This window comes from Phacochoerus africanus, chromosome 6, assembly GCF_016906955.1.
Source record: "Phacochoerus africanus isolate WHEZ1 chromosome 6, ROS_Pafr_v1, whole genome shotgun sequence".
NCBI classification, from domain to species: domain Eukaryota; kingdom Metazoa; phylum Chordata; class Mammalia; order Artiodactyla; family Suidae; genus Phacochoerus; species Phacochoerus africanus.
In genome coordinates this window covers 16947732-16963835 of record NC_062549.1, presented here as the reverse complement: position 1 = coordinate 16963835, position 16104 = coordinate 16947732, and positions in this window count along the sequence as shown.

Here is a 16104-nt window from a genome sequence, read left to right as displayed (position 1 = left end):
GCAGAAAGGGACCAGCAACAGATAAGTATTAATCAGTGGACATCACTGTTTAGCTGTTGTTATCTAAACAAACAAGAAGTTTAAGTCTTAAAACAGGGAATAGTTAATTGGAAACAAATTTTCCCTTCTTTCCCAGATTTTCATTTCTATCAAAAATGGCCAAAAAATTCTACTTAGAAAACTAAATGGAGAAAGTGTATCTACACACATCTTCTAACATAAAATACTGGCATCTGGAAAAAAGTGGAATAACAGATTGTGTTCTATACATACAGGAATAGCTGTAGGCAAATACCCAGACTTCATTGCTACGATAGATTTTTAATATTTAACTGAAATATGAGGTATTTTAAATATAATTTTCACCATCAGAAACTTGGTATTGTTAAGACAGCAAAATTCTCATATTGGTCTAGAGATTCAATGTAATCTCAATCAAAATCTTGACTGCCTTTTGACAACTCTATTCCCAGAATTCATATGGAATATAAGGGACACATGCAGCCAAAATATACTTGAAAAAGAACGAAGTTGATAGGATCACACTACCTGATTTTAAAATTGACTATAAAGTTGCAGTAATCAAAGCTGTTATAGCATAAGGATAGACATATAGATCAATAGAATGTAATTAATAGTCCAGAAATAAATGCTTATATCAATGCTCAATTGATTTTGACAAAGATGCTATAATTATTCAACAGGAAAAAAAAGAGGTGTTTTTTCCTCCAAAAAAATGGTGCTCTAAAATTGCATGCAATATCCACACACAAAAGAATGAAATTTGAGCCCTATCTCTTACAATAAACAAAAACTAACTCAAAATGGATCAAAGACCTAAATGGAAAAGCTAAAACAAATTTAAAACAAACCCAAAAAATAATGACTATGAAACTCTTGGAAAAAATAGAGGTAAATCTCCATAAGCTTGGATTTGGCAGTGATTTATAAAATACAATACCAAAAGCTCAAGCAACCAAATATAAAATAAATAACACTTCATCAAAATTCAAAACATTTATGTTTCAAAGGATAACAGCAAGAAAGTGAAAAGGTGAAAAGACAACTCGTGATGGGAAAAAAAATATTGCCAAATTGTACAAGAGCCAAAACATGGAAGTAACCTAAATGTCTACCAACAGATAAGCAGATAAAGAAGATATACAATGGAATGCAGCTCAGCCATAAAAAAGAATGAAATAATGCCATTTACAGCAACATGGATAGACCTAGAGATTATCATACTTAGTGAAGTAAGTCAGAAAGAGAAAGACATATGATATCACTTAGATGTGAAATCTAAAGTATGACAAATGAACTTATGAAACAAAGAAATTCACAGACATAGAAAACAGACTTACAGTTAACAGAGGAAAAGGGGGGAGGGATAAATTAGGAGTTTGGGATTAGCAGGTACAAACTACTATCTGTAAAATAAAAAACAACCTATTGTATAGCACACCACCAATCTTTTATGGTTACATTCAATATTCACTCTTCTAGGAAGCCAGCACTGTTAATTCCATCTTCTATGTTCTCTCATTTCCTAGAACTGTTTAGGGGGACCAAGCCCCAAATTCTCATCTGACTTTTGTTCTTCACTGTCACATATTAATATCCATGAATCTTGCATATTTAAAAAAGACAATTAAAAAAATTTTAACAAAAGTAATTTAATTTGTATACACGAAAGTCTCATGGAAAGGGGACCCTTGAAGCAACCAAAGCAGACTGTTTATATATCATTTTTAGAAAAATAAACAATATCTGCAAAGATTTAACAAACAAATTCATTGTTTCTAATGAAGAAGTAACAAAGTTAGTTTATACAATTTTTTAGCCTTGACTTCCCTAACTCTGTGGATAAGGATGCTCTCTATCCTCCTGGTATAAGGATATAACTGCTAGATTTGTTTTCTACTTCCACAGGGAAAGAGGGGAATCAGAATTTTTTAAATATTATCATTTTTCACCAGCTATTTCTCAAGTAACTTTAATAAATAATCAAAATTCCATCGAGGCATATTTAAGGATGTCCTGTGCCTGGCACTCCTCTGAAATTGCTGTAGAATTTCACATATTAAAAGTTGAGCTATTCTGTCTCGATGAGCAAGTCTCTTAGTCTTTGTGTGTAAGTTGAATAAACTATTTTTTTTTCTTTTTGGGGCCACACCTATGGCACACAGAAGGTCCTAGGCTAGGGGCTGAATCAGAGCTGCAGCTGAAGCCTATGACACATCCATGGCAATACTGGATACAATAAGACAGTTTTAAAATGTTTCATAAAACAGGTGCTGAGAAAATTACGGCTGACCTCTCATTTATCTGATAAGACTTCTCTGTTAGAAATGAGGTCACATATAGAAGCACCCAGCACAAACCATACCATGTAGATATCCTGTGCGAAGGATTTCTGGGCCTGATGATCCCTATTAAGTTCTAGTGAAAATGATGAATGGAAAATAGTAGGTAATAAACAATAAAAAATGTCAGTCATTATTGACCATATATTTAATTAATAAGTGTGGCTGATTATTGATAATTTACTGTTTACCTTATACTATTGACCACTTTCTATATCCTAAGCACCATTATTAGAACTGGGAAAGACAGATACTGTCTCCATCCTAAAAACTTTAAAGTATATATAGGATTATAGACATTCAATAAGTACGTAGAAAAACGTAAGGAGCTTTTATATGTAACCAAAGTGTATTTTTTGTGTCATGCGTTGTATCCATAATTCTTCCTTTGCCCCTCCTGGCAACAACATTAAATTTCTATAAAATAGTCTTCTAAGGGAATCACATTCCTATCTGTGAGATTCAAATAGATGTTATTTTCTAAGGTACCTCCATACTGTTCTCCATAGTGGTTGTACCAGCTTACATTCCCACCAACAGTGCAGGAGGGTTCCCTTTTCTCCACACCCTGTCCATATGACTCAGCAACCCCACTCTTGGGCATATATCCAGATAAAACTTTGCTTGAAAAAGATACATGCACCCACATGTTCATTGCAGCTCTATTCACAATAGCCAACACATGGAAACAACCCAAATGTCCATCGACAGATGACTGGATTAAGAAGATGTGGTATATATACACAGTGGAATATTACTCAGCCATAAAAAAGAATGAAATAATGCCATTTGCAGCAACATGGATGAAACTAGAGACTCTCACATTGAGTGAAATAAGACAGAAAGAGAAAGACAAATACCATATGATATCACTCATATGTGGTATCAAACATACAGCACAAATGAACCTTTCCACAGAAAAGAAAAGCATGGGCTTGGAGAACAGACTTGCAACTACTGCTCTTGGAATGGATTTACACTGAGATCCTGCTGTGTAGCACTGAGAACTATGTCTAGATACTTATAATGCAGCATGACAATGGGAGAAAAAATTATGTATACATGTATGTGTAACTGAGTCCCCATGCTGTACAGTGGGGAAAAAAAAACCGTGTTGGGGGAAATAAAAATAAAAAATAAAAAAGAGAAATAGACATAGTCAATAAAGTTTTAAGAGACAAAGCCAACAGATAACCATGAATTAATTACTGGAAATGGAAGTCATTGAAAACTGAGGAAATAGCTATAGAAATACATAGGAAGAAGCTCGAGAAAAGAGGAAAAAATGAGAAGCAAGCTTAGATAACATTGTGGTCCACTCAGTCTATTATAACATCATTCCACCAGCTGGGTACCATGTTGCAGACTGAGAGTGATGGAGGCTCTACAGTCTAAAGAGTACAGCATACCTGTGCTTTGCTTCCAGGATATACACCAAAAGTTAACCAAGAAACTATAGTCCTAATGGGGTGCCTCTGTCCAACTCATTAAGTATTGTCCAGTCTCTCCATTTCAAAATATTTGTGTGTATACTTTACCTTGTCCACTGAAATAGATACCATCTAATTTTGGAAGTATATGATATTTAAAGTGATATGGAAGAAGAATGTACTCCTAGATACAACATTTATTAGCTCTTTGAAATGGGCACTCTTACCTTTAGTTTACATTCTGTAACTAGGAAAAATGTCTATACTATAGGAGTGGAAAGATAATAACTCACTGTTTTCCTTGCACTATGTCAGCAGAAGACTAAATCATTGGTATCAAAGGAACAGAAATAAGAAAACAAGAACATTAATATCTAACAGTGAGTAAACAGTTTTAAACACCAGCTACTTTTCAAAACACATGGTGTATGTGAACTCATAAAACATAAATATCAAAGGAAAATTATTAAGCAGCCCTCAGTCAAAGCCTTATTCCCTTTAAGGATAGGCTGAGGAAAAGATAATAAAAGCACTGAATCAAGATTTGCAAAAATTATATGTCTAAGTGGTTATTTAAAGTACATATCAATGGAAGGCAGCATGGTAAAGTAAAGGACTTAACTGGACATAAGAAAGGCTAGTCTGTAGTTATTTTTCTGTTATTTGCTATAAACTCTTTGAGCTAGTTCAACTCCAAAGTCTCAGACATGAAGAGGTTGGACCAAGTGATCAATAAGCCCTCTAGGTCCCTGATTCTGGAAAAAGAGAATTCATAACAACCTTAAATTGTGTAAGCCATCCAACGTGAAGTAAAGCAGTACTGTTCCTTCTATCCACAAATGCTTTTTGAGACCTGATGTGTCCTAGAAACTATTTTTAGGTGATGAAATGCAGAAATTAGTAAGCAAAATCGCCTGCCTTCAAGGATCTTAAAGTTTCTGGAAGGACAGAAATAAGTAAACAGACAATTGCAAAAAAGCATAGTGCGTGTTTTCATAGCCAAAGGAGCAAGCAATTGATGGTCTAAGGGCAAATAATTAAAAATAGGCTTAATTCGCCTAGTTGAAAATAAGGGAAAAGACTTCCCAATCCCTTTGCTTACATCGTTTACTTTAGAAAACCTCTAAATTCTTTATCTTTTTGAAATGTATGTAAATCCTCTTAAAAGCCAAATAAGCATCTTTTTAAGATCCAGGAAGGTCTTTCTCAAGGACTTGGGAAACCTCTCTTTGAAATGTGATCAAGGAAGACAGTGATGTCATCTCCCAGCTCTGTGGGAGCTTAGGAGCCCAACTTCAGCAGGCTTCTCCCTCCAAAACTACCTTAAAGACAAGAGCCAATTAACACAGACGGTCACCATAATTATTAGGTAAACTGAGGATGAGCATGCATGACAAATGGTGCTGTCACGTCCTCTCAAGGACTAGTTATCCTTTGCGTTGAGAACATATAGGTAATGGGCTGTATCTGCGTGGCCATATAAAACTGATTTCTTTCCGTCTTTCAGTGGATTGCTTGTGATGCTCATCACATTCTGGTTTTTATTTTTATAAGTGGTCTTGCCATTGTCCATTCATAAATGCAGTCTCTCACCAGATTTACAGATATCCAGTTTATATGTCATATTGTATCAAACAGGACAGCAAAAAAGTTAGCAGCAGCTATTGCATTCAAGTTTTCTCATTAAGAATTTGTAATGAAGCTACCCCATCAAATTCCAAGAAAGATTAGACCAAGATTTTTTAAGTGTAGGAATAGGTTTAGGTTTCAAAAGTGAGCTGTTAATTGAGAAAATACATACACAAACCTAAAAATATTTGGCTATTAATCAAAAATTCTACAAAAGTTGATGTAATCACCCCTTTTATTAAGGAAATTTAAGGTAAGTTGAGTAGTCCCACATACAACAGGACTTCTTATAACCAAGAAAAATTTCTCAAAGAAAATCCACATGATGTTTAAACACTGAAGTAAATTTCTATTGTCAAATATTTTACAGAAAATTTTGTTAGGAATTTGGAAGTATTAAAATGTTTTCATTTAAAGCACTTAGGAAGAAAATTGAAATTTAGTCAACTTGCATTCTAACCATTATAACTTGGCTACTTAGTCTTCATAAAATAATATGCATATGTATTTTACTTTAGAAATATACACACACTGATTTGTTATCATGTGCTTTCATAATTATTAGATGTAGCTTTTATAATTATGACTCTAGAAGTATCTACTTTGTGGAGCCTTAATAAATTTAATGTTCCTTGAATCCAAAATTACTAATTGGGTACAGGTGATACAATACTAGTAAAAATTCCATAGCTAAGTAGTTGTAAGACCTTAGAAATCCAACTTTCCTAGAGTCTTAAGTTTATTTTAGAGCCTTATTTTATCGGACATCTCTCTTCTTATTCTCAAAATTTATCTTGGACCTTCCCCTTTGATTCCTTTTTTTCCAGAAATACCTTTTCTATCTCCCATTATCTTGTATTTGGGATGGCAGCCTCCAGGGCCATCAATTTCTGTAGATGTATTTACCAAACAGTTTTTAGCTACAGAAGCCAAGTAGAAGGAACTAGAGGAGAAAGCTATAATAAAGGTAGAGTTGGGCTATTGTATACACATACAGGGGACTAATAGGATTATGATATGCAAGTACTCAATTTGCATCATTTTCAATCTATCAATCCACCAACTGATCCACGGAGCAGTTATTTACTGAGAATTACCTGTTAGCAAGGCACTGAACTTAGTGAAATGGATAACATAGCAAATAAGACATTATCCCTGCTCACAATGATTATTTGACACTGCCGAGAATTGGAATGGCTAGAATATACCCTAATTTATTGGAATTGACCTAGTGGAGACAGTCCATTTGCAACCTAGATTTAATATTATAGTACACCATTGCTGGTACCAGAAGTTTAAGTCTACTTAATTCTGGGATTCCAAAAATTCCACTACTCTGTACTCAATTTGTCTCAATTTCTTGAACTTGATTTAATCCATTTATTTTATTTAATCTAATTTATTAATGGATTTGATCAATTTATTCTTCCATGTTTGCATACATTAAACAATTATTAATTGAATGTTATGTGCAAGAGTGGTGGTTAATTTGTCATTAATTAATTTTAAGCAATTGCAAATTTCTCTTAGGGTCAATTATTCAAAATTTAATCACCTGGTTAGGGGAGCCTTCCCTGAGCACCCCAGTTCTTTTGACCTCTAAAATCTTAGAATGCTTGCTGTTTCACTTGTTAGTTTGGCATGTTTTTTTGTTTGTTGGTTTGTTTTTGTTTTGTTTTTTCTTTTTTCTTTTTTGGAATATGTCTTATTTCAGCAATTACAAAGGCAAAAAGAATATGGACAAAAATTACTGAATAGAAAATCCTGAGCCAATGAATGGCTAATTTTATTCTGGGCACACAGATAAAGTGTCTTAGTACACAATGACTTTTTTTTTTAAGATTGTATGTATTCCATTTAGTACCATATGCTCAAGTTCTAATATTACTTTAAAATATTTTTTGACAAATTATATTGAACGGATGGAGCAAGAGCAAGGGTCAGAGGACATTTACACATGTAGTAAACAGGATAAATCATCACCACCTGTGTCCAGATGTCTTTCTGTTTACTAGCCATCATAAAGAAAAGCTGAGTGCTCTTGATAATGTGGTTTCTTTAGTAATGGAATCTTTTTCGAAAATGGAGTGGGGCAATTAGAAAACAAAAATGTGCAAATAAACAAACCTCACTTTACTTGGATGGATAATTAAAACAAATTTACTTCATAAGCTAAAGTGATTTTAATAACAGAGTGCTTCATATTATTCGCAGGTCAACACTATAAGGAATCTAGGAGAATTTTAGCCATGAGTGTTTTGTTAAGCCCACTCACGTAGATGACAGACCAGTACATTACATCCCTGACCTTAATTGCTAATGGAGCTACTACCTCAATCACAATTACAGTTCGTGTCTTTTTCCTTCCTAAGACCCATAACCAGCCCCTGCCAGAACTTTAAAAGTGGTGGGAAGACTGTGAGTTAACTCCAAAGCTGGTTTTCCTCAAAGAATTGACTATAATTATGCATTTGAAGAGGCAAAAAAATAACACATCTTGCATAGATTGAGTGGAATTTAACATTTTAGCTTGGGCTGGCTTACAGCTAAAAAGATAACCAGTCATTTGCTTAATTAATAAGAGTTAATAAACATATCCTCAAAGAAAATACTTTATATGCAATAAAAAAGAATCATGTATTGATGTAATATAAAATTTCTAAGGCAAAGATAAAATAATTATCAAAAAATAATAATAATTACAGGAAATATTTGAGCGTTTATTGTCTTTTGGCTATGTGCTAATGGTTTTGTATTGATTATCTCATTTCATTCACACCACAAAACCCTGACATTATCTCATTTGGAAGAAGAGGACTATAAGGCTTATAAAGAGCAAATATTTTGTCTAGGGCCAAATAACTAGAAACTACAAAGCTAAGGTAGAAACAAAGCTATATGATTTCTAAGCCTAATCTCTCTACTATTCTCCAGAAACCAGATATTTATTTATACATGATACATCCTGAACTTTGCCTGAAGAGATTAGGTTTATTCAGTTCCCCATGGTGAGTAGCTGTTGGCTACAGAATAGGAACCAACTCTTACGCCCAACCAAATATAGCTTTGAAAATTATAAAATAATGCACTGATTTAAAAAAAAGAAAAAAAAACATGGTACTGGCCTATGTGCTCAAAACAAGGCTCCTAGTAAATTACAACTACAACCTAAAAAAAAAAAAGAGCCAACACTCCTAACATTTAGTTTTGCTATAAATTTAGGTTTTGACAAATGAAAACAAAAGCCAAATTAAAAGGATTGTGTGAATCCTCATTTTAGTAATTCCTTCCTTAAAGTGTCTACATTTTAGTTTCTTCATAAATATGTTTGAAAGAAATAGATTTAAGCAGTACTAAAAAATTTTGTCATATTTTCAAAAACAAAATTAGCAAATGAACATCTAATGACATAATGCATTTAATTTTACATGATACATTTTTCTCTAAAAATTCAAATTTTCTAAAGCTAATCATTTCCCCATTAACTTACAGCCAAGTACAGAGATCAAATGTATTTTCAAGCATTTATTGTTTGTCTAATTCTGGTTAGGGACAGAGTCCATGACCTCAGGAGGCTAAAATATGGCAAGACCAAATGATGACCTATAAAATTTTTAGAGAGCAAGTAGGAAAAGTTCCATAGGAAAAATTCCACATTTTCTTGAGATTTTAGTAAACTTGAATACTAAAGTAAGTTATCAAGTTGAAGATAGGACTCAAGATAAACCTTAAAAAAGCTATAAATCAGGGAGAAATGTAGTTCATATCTGAACTAGGAAGTATAGCCAGTTAAAAAATATGAATGATGAAGGAATCTTTGGAGAAATCATAAGGGAATTGGCACAAATGGAGGATTAGGTTTTGTTGGAAAATAGCAGGAAATGCAGTGGATAGATCATATAAAGAAAGCCAAGTTATAGAAAATCTAATCTGAAATATAGGATTTAACTTAATCCAGTAGGAAAAATGAATTCCTGTGAGTTCTGAAGTAGAAGAGGTGGTTTTCAAAAGTCAGACTAGCAAACATTAAATATTAATTTTAACATGACTAGCATCAGGGATTTCAGCTGGTAAATGCTGTAGAAACCAAAGCCTGGGCTAAAACCAAGGCAAAAACGAGGAAGGGAGGGATGTGGAGCTATTTTTAATGAAAAGACAGAGATTGTTCAAAGAGAAAAATGATATGAATTTTTGAAGGACAAGGATAGGAAAGAAAAGAGACACCAGTGTTTTTCCCTGAAAAAGTGAAAGAAAAATAATAATTGTTACCAAAATAAAGGATAAAAAGGAAACTTGTTTTGGGAGTTCCCTTTGTGGCACAGTGGTTAACAAATCCGACCAGGAACCATAAGGTCGCGGGTTCAGTCCCTGGCACTTGCTCAGTGGGTTAAAGATCTGGCCTTGCTGTGAGCTGTGGTGTAGGTCGCAGACGTGGCTCGGATCCCACATTGCTGTGGCTCTGGCCGAGGTGTAGGTCAGTGGCTACAGCTCCAATTAGACCCCTAGCCTGGGAACTTTCATATGCTGTGGGAGTGGCCCTAGAAAAGGCAAAAAGACAAAAAAAAAAAAAGGAAACTTGTTTTAACAGGAAAGAAACAGAGATTCCAGGGAAAAGCTGAACTCAGCTTTTGATCTGTTTCACTCAATATTTGCAAGTCAAGCAGAAGTGATATATCCCATAAGTATGTGGATTCATTTACTAAAGGAATGACTGTAGAGAGGAATCAGCTGAGTGTCAATAAGAACATCTTTGGGGAACCTGAACATGAGAAAGAAAAGGCTAAAAAATAAAAACACGTTTAGGGTAAGGTAAATTCCTAGAACCAAACAACTTACCCAAATTGAATCATGAAGATAGAAAGTATGAATAAGACTTATAACTAGTAAAGAGTTGGAATCTCTACTCAGAAATCCCTTCTACACACAAAAGCCCGGAACCAGATGGCTTCACTGGCAAATCGTATCAAACATTCAAAGAAGCACTGCCAATCCTTCTGAAAATCTTTTAAAAAATTGAAGAGGAAGGAATACTCACTAAATAATTTTATGATTCAGTATTACCTGGATACCAAAACCAAAGACACCGTGAAATAAGAAAACTACAGGCCTATATTCACAATGCAATAGATGTAGAAATCCTCACCATAGTATTACTAGCAAATCAAATTCAACAGCACATTAAAAGAATCATATGCCATGATCACTTAGTATTCCTGAGATGCAAGGCTGGTTCAATATACAAATATCAATTAATATGATACACCAATTGACAGAATGAAAAAAAGTACATGCTCATTTCAATAGATACAGAAAAAGAATTTGTTAAAATTCAGTATCTTTTCGGGAGTTCCCATCATGGCGCAGTGGTTAACGAATCTGACTAGGAACCATGAGGTTGCGGGTTCAGTCCCTGCCCTTGCTCAGTGGGTTAACGATCCGGCGTTGCCGTGAGCTGTGGTGTAGGTTACAGACTCGGCTCGGATCCCGCGTTGCTGTGGTTCTGGTGTAGGCCTATGGCTACAGCTCCGATTAGACCCCTAGCCTGGAAACTTCCATATGCCGCAGGAGCGGCCCAAGAAATAGCAAAAAGACAGAAAAAAAAAATTCAGTATCTTTTCATGATAAAACAATAGAAAAAAAGGAATTCCCTCCATGTAACAAAATCTACATATGAAAAGTCCACAGTTAATATCATACTCAATAGTTAAAAGCTGTAGCCTTTCCACCAAGATCAAAAACAAGGAAAGGATGCCCACTCTCACCATTTCTATCCAACATAGTACTGGAACTCCTAGCCAGAGCAATTAGGCAAGGAAAAGAAATAAAAATGCTCAAATAGGAAAGGATAAAGTAAAACTGTCCCTTTGTTATGCACAAAATGTTTTTAATAGCATTTCAACAACTATCCAAAATATAATACCACCCCAAAAAGAATGAATATGGGGTGAAATCTTTTGAAGCATTCACTGGCGTAGATCTTTATATAAGAAACTGTTAATAGCAGTTTTTTGATTAAAGAAGAGAGATAAGAATAATGCCTCAATCTTAACATTTTTAGAGTATTAGAGACTCTATTTTCCTCTTGTGATAAGTTTGTCTAGCACGGCATTCTTTTCCAGATTTACAACTTGCCTTCCTGGTGCCCCTCAGAGCATACTATCAAAATATGTTGGATTATCTTCTGTTCCTCAAAGCTGTTGAGACTTTTGCTTCTAGGTTTTTACATAGATCTTCCTTATGGTTGGAAGACTCTTCTCTATTGCTTTTTGCATGACCATAGCAGATGGTGCATTTCTTATTGGACCCTCCACTTTTTTGTAGCCCCCTCTAGGCTGTAAGCATTTTGCACCAAGAAACAGATCTGTTTAGTTCGGTTATACTTTGAGTGTTTAAGCACATAGTAGCCAATTGACAACTAATTTGAATCAATACAACAAATGAGTGAAAGCTTCTGTTTGACCAACTAGATGAAACATTACTAGTATTGAATAGCAAAGAAAGAAAATGTTTGTATGAAAAAGTCTCTTTTGAATACTACAAATTTTAAATTCCTATTAATAGAAAAGTTATAGATTGTAATTTAGGAAATAGGGTAGGAATGTGTTAAAATTGGGAATCAGCAGTCTTAAAGAGGTAAGTGGAAGGGATTGCCTAACAAAATGAGGTAGAGTAAGACAGGGACTTCGTTGGAACTTTGAGAACATTTAAGGCAACAAAATGATTGTATTGCACTGGAGGCAATGTGACCTTTCTCTCACCATTCCACCTAGCCTTAAATCTTGCACCTAATTTTTGTCAAAGGCCTTAAGACAACTATATTAAAAGCTAAGTCCTCCAGTCTCAAAGAATTTTTTTCCTAATCTCAAATGTTCCTAAAGCATGTATTAATTGACTTGATGGGGAGAATTCTTTTACAGTGTGTACATGTATGTCAAATCATTATGTTGTACACTTTAAATAACTTAAACAATTTTATTTGTCAATTATACCTCAATAAAGCTAGAAAAAAATGTTTCCAAAGCAAGTCTGCATCATCCATTATCACACACTACAAATGGGCACACAAAATTACTATCTTTGTGTCTGAAGAAAGCCTGGTTTGTGTGGTTCTATCATTCTCCCATCAGGTAATTGGGAATCTACCTAGCTTGTACTGAAATAATCAAAAATTGCCTGTTAGATTCGATGTGGATAATTAGTAGGTGCACAAGCCCATGCCTGGTTGCTTTACATTTGCCTCTTAATCTTCACAAGCTAAATTTTGTATTACTCAGTCTTTTATCCACATTGGCTGCCTTGATTGATCTGTTTCCCTTATTATGATTTATAACTTCACTTTATGCTCAAGTTCATTACTTTTTTCATCAAGTTGCTCTCATACACCCTCTAATCTAACCTCTTTGTTTGACTATGAAACAATTCCTCCTCCTCTAACTTCTCCAACTTTTACTCATAGTTCTTTTTGGCATGGACTGGCTAACCCAGCCTCTGATCCTTTGCTGTTTCAGTGCTTGAATCAGCAGTAATAGAACAACAATGTCCCAGAACAAAAGGAAATGATTATAAGGCAGAATGATATGTACCTGTGTATACAGGAGGGTAGGAGGAAGAGGAGATGACTTTGTAATCAGAAAGCAACTTAAGGGAGATGAGTTCTTACTTGTAAGAAGAAACATTCGATGGAAACAGAAGGATTCTGAAGAATCGATCTGGACAATTTTTCAGCTTTGTTCCACAGGTCCTGTAGTGAAAAGTTGTTCCAAAATAATCTCTAAACATTGAGGAAAAGCATAAAAACCATTGTATCATCCTCACCTTTTCTTCATTACATTTCAACTTCATGTTCTTTCCTTGTTCTGTATTCTGAGCTTATCTGAGAAGCTTGCTTAATATCCAGTTTGATCATTCCTACCCGATCATACTCTGCAGTGCTTCACTTGACGTTTTCCCTGAAACCACATAGTTTATAGAATTGGGGTTGGACTCTAAAGATACCCTAGATTTTCAGTTTACTCTACATGGGGCCCAAGAAGGTCCATTGAGACATGTCAAAGAATGATTCTTAATGTAAAAGCAGTGACAGGAGGCAAAATTTTGAACCCATACCATCATTTCGAGCAAAGCATCTTCACTTTAACCTACTCTACTGGTTTTCCCTTAAGACTTCACTTTAAGAAAGCATAGCATACTCAAAAAAAGCAAGTTCAAAAATCAATGACTATCCCATTCTTCTTCAATTTATAAAGGGCATACATAGCAGAAAAAAAAATGTAGTATTTTTTCCTAGTATCATACAGATAATTACATTAGTGGCAAATTCTAACTGTAACTCCCTAGTATGGGATTTTCCCATGATTCCTCACCCCAAGTTCCAAGATTTTCCAATTTAAGTAGTTACTGTGTGGTGCAAGAAAATAAAGGCAGGATACTTAAACTAATACTTTGGACATATATAATATCTAGACATTTAAAAAGAAAGATTTGAAATATATGATTAGCAACAAATCAAAAAACAAGGAAGTTCCCATGAACAACAGAAAAGATCAGACTGAGCCTAAGAATTTCTCTTAGACAAGCAGAGCTAAGTATTAAAATTGGTAGAAGAAGAAAAAAGAAAATGATTCAAAACACAAAGTCAAGACTGATTTCAAAAAAAAAAAAACTATTTTATGATATGATGAAAGTGATAGGATCCAGGATGCAAAATCCAAGCAGGAATTAATACCCAAAATCCAACCAAACACACAAAAAGTGGGAAGCAGGATGGAAAGGAAAACTATAAAAATAAATAGTTCAATACCAGCAACACAGCAATATTCCACCACTGAGACTAGGATCAAGATAAGCTCTCCACTCTGATATAATTTGGAAACCCAAAGAGGTAGAGTTTACTCCCCTGTTAGGTAGAAAGCCAGAGAGAAAAAAGATTCACCCCTGCACTGCCAGGTGGTCTTAAGATAGGGATCCAGCCTGTGCTGAGTATGATAATTAGTCATAATAGCAGAGAACATCATGTTTCCAACAAGAACAGAGACAGTCTCTGGAGAATAATAAGTGTCTTCATTAAATCAAGAAGTAATAGTTTTGTTTTCTACTCCTTGGCTCCAATCAATGATTTTCTTGCTTATACTGAAAGACCAACTCTCTCATTCAATATCAATTTTGTATATGTGCTGCCGAAGCAAGCACATTCAATATCAATTTTGAAAGATCAAGAAGCTGCTAATACTATCTAAAACTGGCTGCTTTAGGTAATGCCAGCCTACCTATTCTCAATGAAGGACAGTGAACAGCAGAGAATGCATGGCCCCTATGGACAAGAAACATGATTTATCCAGAGCGGGATATCATTCTGCAACAATGTGGCAATTTTGTTAAGGTGAATTAATTTCCTCAATTTTTTTGTCTTTTATTGGCTTCTCAAAATCAGATACATAATATCAAACAGATGGCTTGAGCCAGTGAATAAATAAGTCATAAAAGAGTTTTGTATACTTCATTGTTCTAGTTTATGGCAAAACAGCAATCAAGTTCTGTTGAAACCTGGATAAAATTTCTAGTTTCACTTTGTTTGAGTTCCAGATGATCTGGAAGAAATAAAACTCCAGGAGCAAGTGTTCTTGGAATCCCTTCTTCATGTAATTTACCCAAGAAATCAATTCAGCCTTTCTGAGGTTTTCCAAGCTATAGCTTTAGAGAAAAAGAACTAAACTAATAATAGCTTTATCAGTGATCATCCTGAGCAAAAATGCTAACTGGCTAATTACACAGATACTGTAAGTGTTCAATGGAGATAATTCAAATGATAGAGTTGGGGTGAGGGTATAAAAACTATGGAGATGTTATGTGGACACTGCAAATCCAGAGCTCAAATCAATAAAAATATGCATCAAGCAGCTACCAGTAAAAGCTCAGTCCCCTCAGATGGCAACAGATTACATTCAAGTAACCTTTGACAAGGGATTATATTTCCTCATCTCTCCACCCTGAGAACTAGATTTTACATTAAATTTTTCAACTGTGGTCTTTTCTTATATCTAGCTAACTGAACATGTTCTTTATCGAGATTTTGAGAATGAAAGCGATTGAGACACAGGCGCATACTATATATTAAGCCATGTAAAACAAACCAGTTGGCTAATATAATGAATTACAAGATATTAGGGAAATATGATGATGATGATAACAAGGGCAGTTAATGTTCCCTCTAAAGGGTCATACATTGCTTACCTCGAACCACCGCTGTCATTCATGTCTTGCCAGAATTTCTGATTTTTCAAGATAAACCAGAAATCTTGCTTCCACAATTCAATTAGGTTAAGATCAGATTAAATCTGATTATCTTTTAAGTTAAGCTGCCTAATACGCAAACTGTTTATCTGAAACCTATGAAACCTATGATTAGTAAGCTCCGAGAAAACAATGCATCGAGGAATATCCAAACCAGAGGAAACCAGAATACTCACTTGGTTTGACATGTCTCTTAACATAGGAACCCAATTACAATGCCGTTTCCCTAACAAACTGATTGTTCAACCACTGCTTATATACCACCAAGGAAATTTACTGTTGCATGTTTGAAATACTTAGGTTTATACTCAAGCTATTTCCTTTGAAGCAACATGGACCACTATCACAGCCTCTAGTCTACTCAAACCTAGTGAGCTGAAACCAGGAAATTG